This window comes from Tenrec ecaudatus, chromosome 4, assembly GCF_050624435.1.
Source record: "Tenrec ecaudatus isolate mTenEca1 chromosome 4, mTenEca1.hap1, whole genome shotgun sequence".
In the NCBI taxonomy this organism is placed as follows: domain Eukaryota; kingdom Metazoa; phylum Chordata; class Mammalia; order Afrosoricida; family Tenrecidae; genus Tenrec; species Tenrec ecaudatus.
In genome coordinates, this window is record NC_134533.1 from 43,591,313 (window position 1) to 43,613,328 (window position 22,016).

Consider the following 22,016-nt stretch of genomic DNA (forward strand, 5'->3'; position numbering starts at 1 on the left):
GGCTCAGACCTCTCTCTGTGATTTTCCACTCACAAAGCAATTTGAGAACTCACATCTGCCCAAGGGCTCCACTAACCCCTCGCCAGGTCCAGCAGGATGGCGTCCGCCACCCCTTCCTGCACCCAAGAATTGAGTCCCGCAGTGAGCAGTAATTTCCCCAGGCTGCTGTTTAAAAATGGTCATAATCCCAGGCTCTCAGAGAACCTCCAAGAACTCATCACAAGACCTCATACCAGAGGTCCCCTCTCTGCTAGCTGCCCTGCTCCTGCAGTCTAGGGCATTTCAGCTCCCCTCCCCAGCCAGAAACAAAGTGACTACATTGGCCATCCCCTTTCCACCTCTTCCCAGTTTCATGCCTGCCAGCATGGGTAAATTTAGATAATTAGACACTAATTTGCAGCAATTGAAGAGCCATTGGGATGTTTACTTGTGATAGAATGCAGTTCCCCAGAGCACAACCAGTAGTGCTGTGCAGAACAGAGCCAGGAGTGCAGCTGGGGAAGAATTCAGATCCAGTCAGTCGGCCCCAAAGCCACTCCACTATGCTTCCTTCACTGGGGGACAGCGCAACACAGTCCTGATACCAGGGAACCTCACCAGCCCATTAGAAAAAGGGGAGTGGGGAAATATTTTTAAAGCATTTCAATTCCAGGCTGTGTTCCTCTGTGTAACTTTGAACAGAAGGCACCAGAACTCTGTCCATTAGCATAGCATTAACATAACAAGACAGCTAGAACACTAATACCTGTAACAAAACAGGAACAGCTCATAGGTTATGACAGCCACAGCCCAAGCCAATAGCTGGCTTTACCAGTTTGGGGCTCCACACAGAGTCTTTAAAAGGCTGCAAATTGTGGTCAGAAGAGGCCCATGTCAATGCTTCAGGCCCAACCAGGCCCAGTGGCATACCCACAGTTGCCTGCCTCAGCTTAGCCTCTGAGCCCTCCCCACAGATACCAGCCACTGAGTTACCATGGCACCCTGCCTACATAGAAGCCTGACCCACCACCATAGTAGTCTATAGGTAGTCTTCAGAAACATTCTTACCAGTCACACAAAGAAAGAGACCGGGGCCCCTTTGTCTCCCAGGAACATGACATGCAAAATGACAGGCAAACAGCAACATACCTCAAAACCCTCAACAAGGAAAACAAACTGCAACAGTGGAGGAAGTTATAACCTAATGATGCTCATAAAAGAATCAGACGTGGATCTGCCACAAAAACAAATCTTCAGAATGCTTCTTGGAGTAATACAGGCTATGAGGGAGGAAGCACAGAATAAGGACACAAAGGCAGAGGAGATGAAACCCATGATAGAGGTATTAAAGTCCACGCACCAAAGGGAAATACAAGAATTAATGGATGAGGTAACAGCAGCAAAACACAAAAGCACAGACCTCACCAACAGATTAGAAGAGACAGAAAATCATACCAGTGACTTTGAGGACAATCAGGCAGACTTCAACAAACAGGAGAGACAGTCAAGCAAGATAATCAAAGAGGTGAAAGAAAACCTGAGAACAATGACAGATGCTATAAACAGGAACAATATTCAAATAATTTGTCTACCAGAACAAGATGCAACGAAGAAGTCAACAGCTAAGTTAGCAAGGGAATTTCTGGAAGCAAACTTCCCAACCTTTATTAATGAGAATCAAACATTCGTAGAAGAATCAGAGAGGACACCAATTAGACTAAACCCTGGAAAGAACTCACCAAGGCACATAGTAGTTAAATTATCCAACTTTAATGAAAAAGAGAAAATTTTAAGAGCATCACAAGAAAAAAAGGTGGTCACATATAATGGTGCTCAGGTAAGCAAATGTTCAGACCTATCAGCAGATACCACAAGAGGAGAAAGTGGAATAATATCTTCCAACATCTGAAAGGGGAAAAAAAACACCAGACCAAGAATCCTCTCTCCTGCCAAATTATCTATTAAGATAAACGACGAGGTAAGAGTCTTCTGGGACAAGGAAAAACTCAAAGAATTCATCATAAGATGCCCAACCCTGCAGAAAACCCTTGCTGACTCACTGTGGTCAGAAGACCAACATCCAGCAAGCACAAGCAGGAGAGGCCATCTAGTGCAACTCCATCCAGAAGTCACTGCCCCAAAAGCAATGACCAAGATAACATTGCCTCAGAGGGAAAAAGAAGGCAAGAATGAAGCCTCCCGCACAAACACAGCACACTGATAGGAGGGAGATAGGAAAACACCCAACACAAAAGATGCAAGGTGACAGCAGGGAATCTACAAATGGTAGTGGTAACACTAAATGTCAACCGTCTGAACTTGCCCATTAAAGACAAAGGTTAGCAGACTGGCTCAGAAACATTACCCATCAATCTGTTGCCTGCAAGAAACACATCTTAAGCTCACGGACAAAAATTGACAAAGGATAAAAGGCTGGTGGAAAAATACCAAACAAATGGCAATTTCTGAAAAGCAGGGGTTGCAATCCTAATCTCTGACAAAATTGACCTCAAGGGGCAAACTTTCACAAGAGACAAGGATGGGCACTAAATAATACTCAAAGGATCAGTAGACCAGGAGCCAGTAAGCATAATAAATAAATATGTGCCAACCCCATAAAATTTGTCAAACAAGCTATTCAAAAGATGAAAAAAGAAATTACAGACTCAACAATCAAAATAGGTGACTTTAAAACACCACTATCAGAGAAAGATAAATCACTGGGAAGGAAGCTCAGCACGGAGGCTACAGAGATAAACACTACAATTAGGCCACTGGACCTGACAGACATTTATAGAGCTCTCTACTCAAATACAGAAATATCACATTCTATTCTAGTTCATATGGCTCATGTTTGAAAATAGAGCACATGCTGGGATTCAAGTTGAGCCTAAGAAAATTCAAATACATAGAGATCACTCAACCGTCCCTCTTGGACCACCACACCATGAAGCTGGAGATCAACCAAAGGACCACCAGAAAAACAAGGGAAAACAACTGGAGGATGGATGATGATCTTCTGCAATGAGTGAATAAGTACTGGCCCAGATTAGAAAGGAAATTAGGAAGTTTCTAGAAACTAATGAGAATGAAAATACAACATAACAAAACCTATGGGATACAGTAAGAGCAATTATCAGAGGAAGTTTGATAGTGATTAAGGCTAGGAGTTTGAAGTGACTTCAGGCTGGGAGGGGCAGTTCCTGGAACCCACAGACCAGGTGGGAAAATAGTGATAAAAGTTTGCAGACAAGCCTGAAACTATGTATGCTTTTCCAGGGGCTTTGTGCTAGTTTTTTCTTTTCTTCCCTCTTTATTCATACTTTTATTTTGTCTCCATTATTGTTGGTTTGCCTACCTATTTAAGATAGGAATGGGAAGTAAGCCCCCAAAGAGAGCAAAGGTACCAATGTTTCCAGAGGAACTTGGGGGGAGGAGGGGGTGGGGAAAGGGAGCGGCGAGCAAACAACAGCATTGACAGGGGAACAACTAGGAAACTAAAATCAACAACGAGGATGATGTAGAGATCCTGGAGGAGTTAGAACAACAACAATCTGAGAGAAATTACTGAGGCAGAAGAAGGGCAAGCATGATGGTGGGGCAGAAGGAAGGTAAAAGGAAACAGAGGAAAGATATAGGGTGCAAAGCTATGGATAGGAGTAAAAACATACATATGCACATATATAAATTCATAAAAATCGAGATATTGACCTACATACATATATTTACATGGCAATACATTGAGATGGTAGGTGGACTTTGGGTTTCTGCTCAAGCCCTCCCTCAACGCAAGAACACTTTGTTCTAACAACCTGGCATTCTGTGATGCTCACCCTCCCAACAGGATCGCTGAAGACAAAATGGGTGCACAAGCAAATGTGATGAAGAGAGGTGATGATGCCCGGCTTTGAAAAGATAGAGTGTCTGGGGTTTTAAATGCTTGAAATTAAACGAGCAGCCACCTAGCAGAGAGCAGCAAGCCCACATGGAAGAAGCACACCAGCCTGTTCTATCATGAGGTATCAACAGGATCAGGTAACAGGCATCAGAAGACCCAAAACAAACTAACTAACCATATTGTTGAGAATGAGGGGGGTCAGAGCAGAGACCCCAAACCCATCTGTAGACAATGGGACATCCCCTCACAGAAGGGTCACAAGGAAGGAATGAGTCAGCCAAGTTGCAGAATAGCTCTGTTGAAAAACACAACATTCTTCTGGTTCTTTGAAGCTTCCTCACCAGCCACTATCATGACCCCAGTCCTGCCTTTCACTTCGGGCTAGACCAGAGCATTTAAATGGTACAGATGAGAGCTCACGACACACCAAAACCAGGTCAAATAAACCCCTCAGGAACAGAAATGAGAGTAGCAATACCAGGAGGGCAGGAGAAAGGTGGGGAGATTAGGGGAGGAAGGGGGAGCTCATAGCAATGATTGACACATAACCACACACAACCCCCTAGGGGAAGGAACAACAGAAACCATGGGGGAAGGGAGACAGCAGTCATTGTAAGATATGAAAATAATCCTAATTTATCATTTATCAAGGGGTCACCAGGGTGGGAGGGGAGGAAGAGGGGGAAAGGAGGATCTGATATCAAGGGCTCAAATAGAAAGTAAATGTTTAGAAAATGATAATGGCAACATATGTACAAATATGCTTGATACAATTGATGTACGGATTGTTATAAGAACTGTAAGAGCTCCCGATGGAATGATCTTTAAAAAATATAGTAGCTTTTACTAAGCAGTCACTTACTGTCAGACATTATGCGCTGCAGGCTGAAGATATATTGTTGAGTTAGGTGCTATGGCGTCAGTTCTGGCGTATAGCAACCTTGTGTACAACTGAGGAAGCATCACCTGTCCCTGACCATCCTTACCGTTGTTCTTATATTTGAGCCCATTGTGCAGCCACTTGTGTCAATAACCTCTTTAAGGGTCTTCATCCTTTTTGTTGCCCCTCTACTTCACCAAGCATGTCTTATGTACTTTGGAGATGGTATTAGGCGAAACAAATCCTTCTCCAGGGATTGGTCTCTCCTAATACCATCTCCAAAGTACAGGAAACACAGTCTCACCATCCTTACCTCTAAGGAGCATCCAGGTTGTACTTCCTCAAGACAGATCTGATTGTCCTTCTGGAAGTACATGGTACTTTCAATATTCTTCTCCAGCACCGTAGCTCAAATGCACCCATAGTGCTTTGGTCTTCTGTATTCAATGTCCAACTGTCACATGCATATGAGATGACTGAAAATACCGCAGCTGGGGTCAGGCTCACCTTTGTCCTCAAAGTAACCTTTTGTTTTTCAACACTGTTTTTCAACACTTTAAAGAGGTCTGTGTAGCAGATTTACACGATGCAATGTGTCTTTTGGTCTCTTGATTTTTGCTTACAGGACCATAGATTGTGGAGCCAAGCAAAACCACATCGTTGCAACTTCAATCTTTTCTCCATTAATGATGTGACCTATTGACTCAGTTGTGAGGATTTTGGTTTCCTTTACATTGAGTTGTAATCCACACTGAAGGGTACAATCCTTGATCTCTGTTACCAAGTGCTTCTAGTCTTCCTCACTTTCAGCAAGCAAGGTTGTGTCACCTGCATATTGAAAGCTAAGAGGCCTTCCTCCAGTCTTGCCAAATTCTTCTTCATATAATCCAGCTCAGCATACAGATTAAATAAATTTGCTGAAAGAACACAACTATGAAGCCTATCCTTCCTGATTTTAAACCATGCCTTATTCTTTTGTCCTCTTTGCACAACTGCCTCTTGATTTATTACACTATATGATCTTCTGGAAGTCTAGGCTACATATATTGAGTTAAGAAAGGAGTGACATTTATATACACAAATTCTCCCCATTTGTATTAGGAATCAAAGGACCCAGCATTAAGAGTCTCACCCCACTGGTGCTAAATGTTTTGAGTAGAATATACTGGTTAAGTAAATAATGTTGACTTTACTCAGATTTCAATTCCTAGGTCACCAACTCAGGAATGAACTTTGACTATACGGCATAGACCTGCTCTGATACTGCCAGAAAAATAACTCCCCATCTCAACTTTTAATCACCCAGCGGAATGTTACCTTCTCTTTTCGTAATATCCCTCTTTACTAAATATTGACATACTGTTGTCCGTGTTCTCATCAGCAGCGGTTGCGTTGATTCCATGTGTAAAAGATCGGTGTTCTGTGTGGCTCTGTATGATCTCCACAGTCGCCAGTGTGGATATTGACAGATACAAGTATATTGACTTACATGTGTGCTTATTTTAAGTCCTGGGAATAGCTTTTAGCAGATCTCTGTCTACCTTGTTTATTACTATAACTTAGCCCCAAAATATAGCTTATAGCAAGTGTTCAGTGATTATTTGTGGTGTTGGATGAGTGAATGTATGAAGACCCTCAATTTTAGCCACGGAACTGTTGATTAGGAGTGATTCCTATGGCAGAGCTACCACATTACTCAGTCTTTGTACCCTAAAGCAGCATCCTCCCCTGGAGGAGTTGAGAGAGGAAATCAAACACAGAGGTGGAAAAAGTTTGGTGGGCATGTTTTCTCTACAGAACTGGTCACTGCTTGTCAAACTTCCTGCTGAATCCAGCAATCTGTTTCCGTTTTTATATGGGGGTGATTTTTCTGAGACTGCATCTGGAGAACTGAGAAGTGTTAGCGTGAGTTCCATAATAGCAAGTTTCTTACCCCGTTCTCGCCAGTTTACGTGAAGTGACGTGTCCATTGTGTGGGATACGTACATATGGCCCTGGCATCGTTTTCTTGGATGATACACCCATTCTGCTTTGCTTTTGCTTGATGCTTTAGCAGAATAATTCTCTCAAGAGGAAAACAAAGATTTTTTTAATAAAAGCACAACACTATAAAACTGTTGTAAGGGAAAGTCATTTTTTATGAGCGTTGCTAACTGCCAGACTGCTGAATAAGTTCTATTTCTTTTTCAATACTTTGTCCCTCGTTGGGGGTGAAAACTGCCTCATGGGACTGTATTGTATGTATCTTTGAATACCGTAGCACTGGTTACAGTCCTAGCCTTGGGCTGTTTATTTCATGTGTGTGGAATATGGGAAAATAAGCATCCTTACCTATTTTACATCTAGTAAAAGATCTCAACCATCCACGTTTGTTGTGATGTTTACTTATCAAAGAAAAATTATTTAAATTTTTTTCATAGAATTAACAGAAATCAGCTCTCTTCCCAAAACTTTATAATCCCAATTGTGTGCATTCAAATAAGACTTTTTCTTTAAACTCCTACTACATATGCACTGTAAAAAAAACAATTCACAGGGTGACATGGAAATGGGGACAGTACTGTCCCAGAGACAGTGTTTTAGAGTATTGTGGGAATCGTTTTGTTTGTCACAATGACTTAGCAGATCATCACTGGATTTATTAAGCAAAGATCTAAAGCAAAACACCAAAATCACTACCATGGAGTCAATTCAGACTCATTAAGACCCTGTAGGACAGACCCACCCCTGAAGTTTCCAAGATCATGGAAATAGGAATGGGAATAGGAAGCCTCATCTTTCTCCTGAAACAAAAGCCAGGACAGTAGGTATCCTGCTGCCCAATGAAAATCTCTCCCATATCCCCTATGACCTTCAATAGCTCACCCATTGTCCATACAGCTAAGAATGAAAATCAGTTCATATTATATGAGCCTATAACTCAACTCTGATTCTTATATACACAAACTCTTTTCACGTAAGGTTTTAATATACTCATACACTAAGTTTTCCAGGAATGCGATCTCTATGTAAATCAAGAGTAAGTTATACTTTTAAATAGTAAACTATTAGAAGTTGTTTGCTACTTCAAAAAATAAATGTCATGGAAGAAGACACCACTCATCGCCTTTAAGAATGACCCTTTTGTGAGGGAGGGAGGGAGGGAGGGAGGGAAGGAGGGAGGGAGAGAGGGAGAAAGGGAGAAAGGGAAAGAGAAAATGAGGAGCTGATACCAAGGGCTCAAGTAGAAAAAATGTTTTGAGAATGATCATGGTAACAAATGTAGAAATGTGTTTGACACAATGGATGTATGTATGGATTGTAATAAGAGTTGTATGAGCCCCCAATAAAATGATTTTTTAAAAACCCTTGTAGAATATAAAGTTATGAAAAAATCAATAAGAATTAAAAGAAAAACAAAGAATGAGCCTTATATCAGCCTGCATCTATCATTTTATTGGAGATTCTATGTTATAGGTATATCAGATTCTTGTAAAATGGGTTCTAGTGTGCTTGTGCTCACGCTACTACATTGTGGAATATGTTATTTTATCATCGATTATGCCCTTTATTTATCTTTTAGCGCACAGTGCCAATCATGTAATATGTTCTTTTGAAACAAGCGCATAGGAAAATTATGTTAGCTATGAATTTCATTTCAGGATAAGGAAGGGTGTGTTATAAAGATTTGTTATTTTTTTAAGTGGGTTTATTAAGGAACTGTGTTGATATCGCAGGTAAGGCCTTAGAGGCTACACAAAAGGCTAGTGAGAGAAAGAGGAAGCCCTCTGGGTGACCTACAGGTGACAGCCTGGAAACCCCTGTCGGTCAGTTCTACTATGAACTACAGGATCACTATCAGTTAGGAGCTGCTTGACAGCAGTGGGTTTGATTTAATGGGGTTATTGATGTTATTAGCTGCTGTTGTGGTAACCCCATACACAGAGGCTGAAGCATTGTCCATAGATTTTTCCATGTCCTAGTCTGGAGAAACCCATTTAGGATCATAGCAACATGCAAAGTTCCGTGGACAAGTGGATGCAGACTGCTCTAGACCTCCCAAGTCTCCACGTATAACTCACTGCCATGGAGTAAATTCCAACTTTCAGCAACACTACCTAGGGGTTTCCTAGAATAAATCTTTATGTACTCAAGACTGTAAATTATCTTCCTGCTGTGTAGTGGCTGGTGGATTTGAACCACTGACTAAATGGTTAGAGCCCAGCACCGCTAGCATTCCTTGTAGAAGGTGAGAATGCCTCTACTAAAACACTAATGCATTTGGTTCTCTTCGTGAATAATAACCACTTGATAGAAGCCTCATCTATGTGCTAAAAAAAGAGGATGTTATGAACAAGACGGAAGATGAGCCTATCATCACTGAGTCTATGCAGATAGGTGTACGAGGCTAGTGATTAGAACAACGCTTTAAGTCCTGAAAGGGCAGAGAGAGCCTGTCTAGAAGATGTGATCCAGGATGGCTTTCCCAAGAAGCTGCTTCATTGGATGAGTAGTATTGGATAAGGAAGTTTTCAGTAAGCAAGAAGGAAATTCATGTGGAAAATGGTTTCGTGAAGGAAGAAAAAGTTATCAGTGCGAAGCAATGGATTCCACTGTGGGCTCTGGAGTCGGGCTAACCTCCATTCTAAATTGAAGCTACCGTTTTCTAGCCATTCAACTTTGCTCTGGCTACTCTCCTGTAGCAGGACTACTCAAAGAGCAGTTGTGAGGCAGAATCACACCATAGACTCCCTCCCTATTAGGATGAGTGGCTATACCAGGTCCCACAAGACCTGACCCCTCTGGGGTTAAATCCGACTACTCTACCTCCTGATCCAGCTACATTGGCCCGCTCCTAAGTATCCAATTCATTAAGCAACATTTTCCATTCCCCGTTTCTTAGGGCTTGAATTATCATCTCTCAAATATCAGCATGGTCTTTCTTGGGTCTACCTTATAACATAGAGAAATGTTTCCTCTACTACTCTCCCTAAAATAGTATCTTTAGTGTATCTTCTTATACCTACTTCATGATTCCTTAAGGCATATTCCATACCTTAATATTCTATTCATCTGTTTGTTTGTATTTTTTTTAATTTCTGTCTTTTTTCACTAGGATGAAGGCTCAATGAAAGATAAGATTTTCCTCCATTTTTGTTCAGTGGCCAAACAGGGAGAGGTTCATCATAGGTCATTTGTAATTTTTTGTTCTGAAAAAAATGCATGAAGAGAATTTTTCATAATTTCTAAAATACAGTAACTACATAATAAATAATTTTATTTATTATTCATAAGCCTACCCAACAACACCAAATAACCTCTTACATGTTGGACAAACATGTGACTTCCATGTTACTTTGTGTGACTTGCTTTTCTTGTCTTGTGGTATTTCTCTTCCACACTCACCATACCCTCCATAGAAATACATTTTCTCTATAGCTTCTATGAAAAAAAATTTTCTGAAGCAAAATTGGTCAGAAATTTTCAAAGGATCCCAACTCCTCGTAAGAAAAAACCTAAACTTAATAAGAGGGCATTATAGGATCATTCACATTCTCTCTCTCTTTTTTTTGTTTAAATCATTTTATTAGGGGCACATACAACTCTTATCACAATCCATACATACATCAATTGTGTAAAGCACATTTGTACATTCATTGCCCTCATCATTCTCAAAGCATTTGCTCTCCACGTAAGCCCCTGGCATCAGCTCCTCATTTTCCCCTCCCTCAGGAACCCTCGATAATTTATAAATGATTATTTTGTGAATCGTTCACATTCTGCACTCAAATTACCTCTGCACTTCCCTGCTACCTCTCCTCACTCATCAAATACTTCAAGCTCACTAATCTATTTGCCGACGTGCAAGTGCTCCAGGCCTTTTATGTAGCTGTGTCACTCCTCCTAAGTCTGTCACACTGGAGTGGCTTTCATTTGGCTGTCCTGCTAGAAGCTATACCACTGGCATCTCAAATACTAGCAGATTATCCACGGCACACAAGTTTCCTCAGATCTTCCAGACTAGGAACAGACTTCAAAAAAGAACAAGTTGTTTACTTCAGAGGTATTAGCCACTGAAAGAATTATAAATAGTAGCAGAACATTGTCTGATATAGTACCAGAAGATTGGCCCCGCAGGCTGGGAAGCACTGAGAAGTACTGCTGGCGAAGAGCTGCCTCCTAAAAGCAGAGTCAGTTTAAAAACATGCATGGAACCACGCTTCCAGGCTCTTCGTCTGCCCATGGAGCATGACTCAAAAGGAGAAGAGAAACTGCAAAGAGCCATTAGGAATCAGAACATGAAATATATGAGGCATGAATATTGAAAATCACCAGAATGAAATGAAACGCACAAAGATCAACAGCTTAGGCTAATGAGCTGAACGGACCGGTTTTGACCATTTTGAATGGGACAATCACATGCTTTACAATGCCAGGAATGACACATCCAAGAAGAATGGCCTTACATTCATATTAAAAATAACATTTCAAGCTCTGTCTTGAAGTGCAATGCTGCATGTGAGGGGATAATATTAATATGCCTTCAGGCATATTAACCATTTAATATAACTATTATTCAAATTAACCCACCTACCACTAAAGCAAGTGATGAAGAGACTGAAGAATTCTTCCAAGTTCTTCTGTCTGAGACTGATCATGACTGCAATCAGGATGCATTGATAATTTCTGGGATTAGGACGCAAAGGCTGGGCATGAAAAGGAAGAATCGATAGCTGGAAACATGACCTCGTTGTTAATAAAAGCTGGAGAGAGTTTAACAAAATTTTTCAAGAGCAATGACTGCTTCATTAGAAATACCTTTTCCAACAACACAGACAAGGGCTGTACATGTAGACCTCTCCAGAAAGCATAAACAGGAATCAAGTTTTTACTCTGTAAAAAACAATGATGGAACACACTGTCAATTTCTATGTGCAAGTTCAGGTTGAAGCTGAACAAAATAAAATCAAGTCCATGAGCGCTCGAATACCACCTTGAAGATGTCTCACATGAATTTTGAGAAAATCGCAAGAACAAATTTGAAGCATTGAACACTGATGATCCAAGACCAGATGGGCCGTGGCATGACATCAAGGACATCAGAAAGCAAATGGTTTGGTTTGGTTTGGTTTGGTTTCGCCATCCTCACCCTTGCTGTTTTATACGGCTCCACTGTTGCAGCCACTGGGTCAATTCAGCTTGTCGTACAGATTCTTCTTCACTGGCAATCTTACCGAGCATAGTGTCTTGTTTCAGAGACCTGCCTATTCTCATAAGATGCTCAAAGTACATGTGATGCAATCTCTCTATCCTCATTTCTAAAGAGCATTTTGTCTGTAGTGCTTCCAATGCTGAATTCGTGTTCTTCTGGCAGTCCATGGCACTTTCAATAGGTTTCACTGACGCCGGAGTTCAAATGCCTCAATTCTTCTCCGGTCTTCCTTCTTTGTTTTCTAATTTTCACACGCATATGAGGAAATTGAAAACACCAGAGCTCGGATGGACAAATCTTCGGCACAAGACCTCCTTAACATGTTGAAAAGCAAGGATGTCACTCTGAGGGCTAAGATCAGCTAATGTTTTTTTTTATATATAAAAAACATGTAAAAGCAAAAACAAATAGATGTCTGAAGATCCTTTGAAATTTGAACGTGAATGTAGAGAATGGTTAAAGCAAATGGAAGAAATGATGAGGTCAACACACAGAACAGAACCTTTCCATAAGCAACTTGAGAAGACAACATAAATCGTTATAATGGATTGTGGAAACACCTGAAACTAGGAACTCAAAAGAGAAGACAACATTCAGTATCTCTTGAACGGGAGGAACTAACGAGAAAGGGGAAAGCCTTCAAGGAGATGGATGGACACAGTGGCTGCAACAAGGGGCTCCAGCAGAGGAACAAATGTGAGCGTGGGGCAGGACCGGGCAGGTTTTGGTCTCTTGTACATAGGGTTGCTATGGGTTGGGGCTGACTTGATGGTACCTCACAACGAGAACACTCTGTCTTGATAACACGCCCAAAGCATGTGAGGAGAAATCTCACCACCATCCTTTTCAGGAGCCTTCGGGCTGTATTTCTTCCATAATGGATTGGTTGGGGTTTTTGGCAGTCCATGGCACTTTCAGTGTTCTTTACCAGCATCATAATTCAAAGCACTGATTCTTCTTTGGACTTTCTTATTAATACTCAAACTTTCACAAGAATACGAACATGAAAGGAATGAAAACAGCATGCCTTGAGGTTAGCAGCCCAACATGCAACCACTACCCCGCCATGGCGCCCAGGGAACACATCCAGAGTTTGTTCCTTTGTTTTGTTTTCTATAAGTAACATACTTTTATTTTACAGATAATATTTTTACATGAAGTACATTTTATAAGTACATTTTATTACTCCAGAAAAGTCCTTCTATACTCGACCTTTATGAATATTCTGTACTTTTTGCTGCATCAGAACATTTCTCTCAACCTGTTTACCCAAGACTTTTTTTAATTATCATTTCTTTTTTTTAAATCATTTTATTGGGGACTCATGCAACTCTTATCACAATCTATATATATCTCCATGGTGTCAAGCACATTTGTACATTTGTTGCCATCATCATTCTCAAAACATTTTCTTTCTACTTGAGCCCTTGGTATTAGCATCTCATTTTCTCCTCCCTCCCTCATGAATAATTTATATATTATTATTATTTTTTTTAATCACTAGTGACAGCTCAAGTGGATTTCCTATCGGGGCTGTCTTTCACATCACTGGTTATTCACTGGAAATTAGTACATCAATACCCCCATTTCAACACTGATAGGACCACCGCCTCCTTCTATACCTCCGTCAAGCATCAGTGACTTATTAAGGCATTCTTTCTAGCTAAGCCCATCCCAGCCCCTTAGAATAGTCCTGAGCCTATTCTGTACACATCGTTAGCATCTCTAGGGCCACAGGACTCGGAGGTCCTCAACAAATGTTTCATGAATGGATGCTGAGTTCAGAACTGTTTACAACCACCAGCAAAAAATCTTTATAAAAAATAAAGATTAGCCTCTTGGTATCACTTTAACAAAAATGCTTTTAGGATCAGGTATTTTCTGAACCATCCATCCTCTTTCCCGATTCTGGATCCTTTGCTGCAGCGTCCTTGCTGGCTTAACCCTTCCCTCAGCTCGTCACCTGCTGCCCTGGCGTCTTCCTCCGACTCCTTCCGCAGGCCTCTCCGAACTGCCCAGCTCCACTTCACAGTTAAATGGCTGCTCTTGCTCCTGCTTTACAGTCCAGCCATTCCTCCTCCCTGTTTATGTTCTCTCTCGGTGACTCATTTAAAATTTCCCCTAAACGGATAAATGAACATTTATGCTACTGGAAAAAATGGTGTAGGTTGGTGAGTGCATTTGCTCATTAGAAAATGTCTATCCATACAGATCCGTTTTTTCAAATCTGCTGGCAGTAATATTTAAAGTTGTCCAACTTCCAGTTTTGTTTTGTTTTTTAACAAATTTTACTCTTACCATTTTTTAACTTTAGGAGGTCACAACTGATGTGAAAGAATCAGGGAAAGGAATGGGATGTTTAGCTAATTTAATATTCTGGTTTTCTGAGAGGAAAATGTAAGCCATTTTGATTTTTTTAACTGTTTAAACTTTTTCAAATGCTTGAGTTTGTTTTTACCTTGATAATACCACATTTTTGCCCCAATTGAGTCTTCAAAGCTTGGGTTGTATAGTCTTTATAAGCCTGATTTATCATTCTGAATTTCAATGCTCTGTGCCCAAGAATATAGAAGGGTTAGAGAGGAGCAGTGGCTACTGGACGAAGACCTAGCTTGGGAATATTGGGGGGGTTTAGTTAATATGTTCCTCACTCGATCCCTAATGTCTGCTTTTCGGCTTTCTTTTTCATGTTCATGGTTGCATCCTTATTTTAAGCAACTCATTGTTGGATTTAATAAATGGCATTCTTACAGACTCTCACCCACTCTTGTCCTAAGAGTCATAGTGGGTGTTCTAACATCTATCTTCTTCCTAATCTAATGATTGGCACCTGTTGTTCTTGTTACTATTAGAAACATGTATCTGTATTCGCTGCCTACAAGGTTGTCCTGTTACCACAAAAGAAAAGCAACCTAGACTGATTGCATGTGATTTCTGGGGACAGATAACCAAATAGAAGCAATGGCTACCTTGCTGCTCTTCAGCTAAGACAACAGAGCAGGAAAACTCACTGAAGTTGGGGTCTAAACATAGGCAGTCAAATTCAATCCCTCCACAAGCCAGGGTGTGTGTGACCTTGGATAAATCACCTTGTTCCTCTTTGAGTCACTTCTTGCATCTGTAAAGTGAGGGGGTTGGATTAGATCACTTTTTAAGGGCCTTTCTTGCTGGCGTATTCTAAATCTGAACTGCCTTTTTCCTAATTTGGGGAGATTTCTCATTGCCTCTTCCAGTCCAGCACCATCTACCAAGACATTATATATAAAGACTGATAGGAATTTTTTTGTTGTTATTTTTTTCCTTGTTTTAGTGCTGTTACGTAGGGTAACACACAGGGCTAGATTCCAGCTGGGGGCTCAGAAGCTATCCATTTTTAAGAGGGGAGCGTGGAGGCTCTTGGAGAGGAAGAAAAACAAATGCATCCTTTTGCCATCCCCAACCGTTTCCTCTGATAGCAACACTAGCAAAACAACGCAGCAGGCCGAAACAGAAAGACCCTCTGAGCAGAGGGCTCCACCCCCAGGCCTCAGACCTTCCTGATAAGTAAGGGCTCTCACACCCAGAGTCCAGTGTCTCGTGGAAAAGGACTCTTGGAAGCGATGTCTAAATGGCATTCTCATATCACTTGCTATGGAGTACATGTTGTGAATCCTCACTTGTTTTCCCTCTGCTAATGGATCTAGGCCTTTGTTTACCCTGGAGGAGTCACTTGGCAATGACTCTCTTCTAATCTTTATTTACAATAGGGTGTCCCCCCCCCCAGATTATAGTAATGATAGAGATTTACTGTGGAAAGCCAAGAAAAATTGCAAACGAGTTTTTAAAAATTATACGAAGTGTCACCAGGAAGCATTTTGGTGCATTGCATTCCAATGTTTTTTACTTTTCAATATGCATCATACTAATGCAGACGTCAGCTGTTCACCTGCCCTCGTTCTGAGCTCACAGTCGGCTACACAGAGCTTTCCCTGTGCTTGTCAGAACGCTTTCCAGTAATGCAAACTAGGCTCAAACTGGCTTAGGCAGAAAAAGAGATCTATTGAATCATGGAAATTTTCAAGGAAACCACCTAAATGTCTATCCACAGGAGGCATAAAAATAAACTGTTACATGGCCATGTAATAAAATACTGAACACCAGGGAAAATGTGTACGTAAAAGCAATGCAGAAGAACATGCATAATGTTCACTAATAAAGTGCTGATTAAAATAAGGTGCATTGCAAAACCCATGGATACGATGATACCCTTGGTATAGGGAATTGTTTAAGGACATTACAAACAGAGTCCAAGTGTCTACAGAGAAGAAATGAGGAAAATGATAAGAAACGAACCTTAATTTCAGGAGGGAAGCAGGGCTGTGATCAGTGAGCAGCAAAAAGGAGGCTTTAAGCAGGATAATAGGTGATGTTCTGTTTTTCAGGTTGGGTGATGAGTACCCAGGTTTCTTTTTATTATTATTTTGACAGTTTTATTGATAACTAATTCACATACCGTGCGACTCAATGGTTTAACTATATTAAGAAAGGCTGCGCATCATCAGCACATGTAGAGCAGTCTCTTCATTTCTGCAGTCACCATCATTAGCTCCACATCCCCTCCCACCTCCTGTGCCCTACACAGCCCTAATAAACTATTCATCTGGTTACTGCCTCTGTCGGTTTACCAATCCTGGATTTCATATAAAGGGAAATATATCCAAAACACCCAAACAGCAAAACCAAAACACCAGCAACAATAACAAAAGAAAGCACAAAATGGTAAAACTGATCATAATTAAAGGGTTCAGATGATAAGTTGTTAAATTTTAACCTAACTACACAAGCAGTAATCCACTTTCCAATGCACTCTATCTGATAATAAGGCTGGTCAGAGGTCAGAGGAGACTCGCCAGAGACTTAATCCGCATGGCACTCTGCAAATGGATTTGGACTTTACCTGTCATCCGTAGCCTTCTGCAAACCAGGTGCTCGGAATTTAAGCTCTGATAGGATTCCTCCCTCCAGTGTCAGGCTTTGTAGTTTACAGTCCTCAGGTCACACAGGTTGATGTGCTTCTTCCAAGTAGCCTTAGCTGACACCTCAATTAGATTGCGGTTTGTTCAAGCACATATAAAGAAGAAATACTGACAATCACAAACCTCACTTTTGCAATTGATCACATGGCTGTAACTGATAGGTAGAACTACCTTCTCGACTTCCCATTTTGTATTTCCTTTGACCTAACTATCACAATCAGATTCAAGTACACGGCAATAGGGCTATCCACTTCCATAAATATGCAGGATTTCATAATATATTTCTAAGATTATCTCTAGACACACTTCAGAAATGGGGTCCAGAACCACTTCAGTTTCTGCTATGGCTTCATACCAATCTAAGTCCACCGCTAGTTTCTTTCTGTGTCTAGGTAAGCTCCATTCACAGGACTACAAGAGAAACGACAAAGCTGACAATTTGTATCTTCACAATTCTACCCGAAATAAGTTCATACTTTCTTCTCAAAAATCCTAAGCAAGCGTGCAGCGACCTTTCAACAGACTCCCATTGCCATGATGTGAACTCAATGGCGAACTCTGAATCTACCGCTACCACACAAGGGGATCGTGTTGCTCTCACCTGCCTAGTCTGAGTCAAGTGCCCACCTATGTCTGAGGGATTTCTAAAAAATTCATAGGAAATTCCCATTACCTTTCAATTCTATTTTTCCATGAACAATTTGAAGTTCCCTAGTACGTGGTGTGGCAGGGCAAGTGGGATGAGACTGTTTGAGAGATGTAGGGGCTGGGTGAGATTGAGTCAATGTCACCAATTGCGAGGGAAGAATAGATAGGTCCCCAAAGGACAACTAAGATGCAGTAGATGCTGGACAGGTATAAACAACAGATGTCCACTGTAATTAGTGGCAAATGAAGAATTTACTGAAGAGACCTTAAGGGACATGGAAGAGGGATGTACCAAAAAGAAGAGGAAAAAATCCACAGCAAACAACTTTGTAGTTCCATTGAGACACAAACTCCTCTTGCTTTGTGCTGTTCCATGGCCTTCCTCTGTTCTTTCCCCTTTAGTACCCAGACTTCTTTGTGGCCCGCACTTATTATGCAAATCAGAGCTTGTTCTACCCCCTTGTCTTCTGCTTAACAAAACACACCAATAACGAGTAGAGTACACCTTGTTCAAAGGGAAAAGTTTAGAAATCATATTACTTGAGCGTACCTGAGGGGTCTCACATCCTCCCAGGAATCTATTAAAGCTCCACTTGCAAATCTTTGCAGTACTTCAACCCAGAGGGATTTTGGTAGCAGCTACTTAGACATCTTCTCCATATTATCACATGTACTTGTTCACAGAATTGAGATTGGAACGGCTTTACAGCTTTGTATTCTGGTTTCTTGTTCTCCTCTTTAATTTGCCACTAGAATCTTATTTCTGTAATGGTTATGTAATATAACATTTTATGAATGTATCCTAATTTTTAAGTAATCATCTATTATTGGACATTTAGGATGCTTCCATTTGGTATCACATTATAAGTAATGTTTACATTAGCATATGTTCATGATCATTTATTTTCTCTCTCAATGTTGCCTAAGGATATATTTCTAGAATCTAAATTTCTTATCCAATGGAGTATGAACATTTGTATGGCTTTTAATACAGTTTGTCAAATAGTTTTCCAGAAATTGAGTGTATGTGAATGGAATTTGGTCGTTCCTGTTTTCTGAGCATTTCCTTCTGTGACTTGGATACAATACCTATTGAACTCCGAAGAAGCCATAACAGATTCATTGGAAAGCATCGATGGTGACATGACACTTCTGTCGCAGTAAGCCTCCAGTCCTTCCAGGGAAAAGCATAATGTGTGCTTGCTTTTTTCACTTCCTTTTCATCCACCCAGTCTCTCAACATAGAAACCGCTCTTCATCCCTCTCCTTTTATCACGATTTCCCCCAGTTAATCTCAAACCAGTCTGAGCTGTTCCACGTGCAGCACATGCCCAGTGCCTCTTTTCATCTCTGGTTAGCACGTTGAGGTTAGCCACCCTCCATTCTGTCTCGGACGCTTGAGGTGGTCCATGATGTCTCCAGGCAGCAACCAGAAGGATCTGTTTTTCAACATGTAAAGCAGGGAAGCCATCCCCTTGCTTGCCATTCTTATAATAGCTAATAATATCTGAATTCCTTTTACTTCTCCTCCAGTCAGAGTTGCCTCCTTGGAAGTTGCGTGGTCTGGTGTGTGGTTTACTTCGCTACATCATCTTTCTTTCACAGGCAGTGTGCTTCGGCCACACCTTTTTTCCATTCTTGCTAGTTCACTGTCGACAAGTCGATGCTGACTGCTAGTGACCTCACAGGACAGGGTAGAACTGCCTCTGTGAACTCCAAGACTACAACTCTTTACCGGAGAAGAAAGCCCAGTCTTTCTCCAGTGGAGCAGCTGGTGGTTTCAAACTTTTGACATGACAGATCGCAGCCTAATACATAATCACTATGCCACCAGAGCCCCTCTCCTGTCAGTAGCTATTTAAAAATATACCTGGCCACTAAAGCATTTCTGAAAAATGCAGGAATCTAACATGATTTTTCAATGTTCTCTATGCTCTCTCAAAATCAAGCAAACAACCCTCACTGCTTTTGAGTCGATTTTGACTCACAGTGACCTTATAGAATGGAGTAGAACTGTCCCTATGGGTTTCTGAGACTAACTATTTACAGGAATAGAAAGCCTCATCTTCTATGACATTGTTGATAAAATCAAGGTTTGCAGCCTAAGTATGGATTACAATTCAATGTAAAGAAGATCAAAATCTTCATAACTGGACTAATAGGTAATATGATCCAAAAGGAAGAAAAGGCTGAAATTGTCTAAGATTTTGTCTTGCTTGGATACACAATTAATACTCATGGAAGCAGAAGTCAAGAGATGAAAGAATACATTGCATTGGGTAAGTGTGCTGCACAAGATCACTTTAAAGTGTTGAAAAGCAACATTGCAATGTCTGATACTCTTAGCTGAACACAAAAATACCAGAAAGAGGTTTCCTTGTGTTTCATGAACACACAAAGACATCGCTGTTTTGTTGTGTGCAGGTGATGTCCAGTCTGTTCAAACTCAGAGCGGCCCTATGTCCAAAAGAACGAAACACTACCTGCTACGGTGCCACCCTCACCATTGGGCTCACATTGGAGCACATGGTTGCAGCTACTGTGTTAATCCATCTTGTCAGGTGTCATCACGCTACCAAGAGTGGTTTACTTCTCCAAGGACTGATATCTCCTGAGAATATATGCAAGTATCTGAGATGAAGTCTTGACATGGCTTGCCTCGGATCAGCATTCGGACTGTACTTTATCCAAGACAGCTTTGTTTGTTCTGTTGTCAGTCCATGGTATTTTCAATATTTTTTTGCTAGCACCATTCAAATACATAGATTGTTCTTTGATTGTCCTTATTCATTGTCCAACTTTCACATGTGTATGAGTTAATTGCAAAGTCTATGGTTGAGTCAGTCCTCAAAGTAACCTCCTTGCTTTTCAACATTGTAATGGGATGTTGGGATGCAGATTTACCCAATGGAATGCTTATTTTGATCTCCCTTTTTTAAAATCATTTTATTGGGGGCTCATGCAACTCTTATCATAATCCATACATCCATCCATTGTGTCAAGCACATTGGTACATTTGTTGCCATCATCATTCTCAAAACATTTGCTTTCTACTTGAGCCCTTGGTATCAGCTCCTCATTGTCCCTTCCCTCCCACCCCACCCCCATGAACCCTTGATAATTTATACATCTTTATTATTTTGTCATGTATTACAATGTCTGATGTCTCCCTTCACCTACTTTTCTGTTGTTTGTCCCTCAGGGTGGAGGTTATATGTAGAACCTTGTGATCTGTTCCCCATTTCTACCCCACCTTCCCTTGACCCTCCCAGTATCACCACTCTCACCACTGGTCCTGAGGGATTCATCTGTCCTGCATTACCTGTGTTTCCAGTTCCTATCTGTACCAGTGTACATCCTCTGGCCTATCTGGATTTGTAAGGTAGAATTGGAATCATGATAGTGGTGGGGAGGAAGCGTTAAAAACTACAGGAAAGTTGTATGTTTCATCATTGCTACACTGCACACTGACGGGCTCGTCTCCTCCCTGTGACCCTTCTGTGAGGGGATGTCCAGTTGCCTACAGATGGGCTTTGGGTCCCCACTCCTTACTCCCCCTGATGATATGATTTTTTGTTCTTTGATGCCTGATACCTGATCCCTTCAATATCTCGTGATCACATAGACTGGTATACTTCTTCCACGAGGGCTTTATTGCTTCAGAGTTAGATAGAAGCTTTTTATCTTCAAGCCTTTAAGACCCCAGACACTATATCTTTTGTTAGCCGGACACCATCAGCTTTCTTCACCACATTGGCTTATGCACCCGCTTTGTCTTCAGGCATCGTTCCAGGAAGGTGAGCATCATGGAATGCCAGTTTAATAGAACAAAGTGTTCTTGCATTGAGGGAGCCTAACGTCCATCTGCTACCTTAATACTAAACCTATAAATATATGCACATAAATCTATTTCCCCATTATCATGCATCTTTTGATCTCTTGGCTGCTGCTTCCATGAGCACTGTTTGGGATCCAAGTAAGATAAAATCGTTGACAACTTCATTCTCCTCCCCCCCTCCCCACCCCACATTTTCCATGATCTTACCTATTGGCCCAGTATTTAAGATCTTAATCTTCATTGCATTGAGTTGTTATCCACAATGAAGGCTATAATCCTTGATCTTTCAGTCCATTTCAGCTCAATAATTCCTAGAATTTAGATTCTATTTTATTTATGTATTCTATTTTATTTTTGATGATTTCCAGTTTTCCTACATTCATACTTTTACATTCTTGGTTCTAATTATTAATTGGTGTCTGTAGTTGGTTCTCCTCATTTAGGGTTGTGCTCCAACACAAATGAAGGTACCAAAGGCTTTACTACATCAACAGCACTATGGTTAGCTCAACTTTGAGAAGGCAGATATTCTTCAGTCTTGTTTTTAAGTGTTACCTGACCCGAAG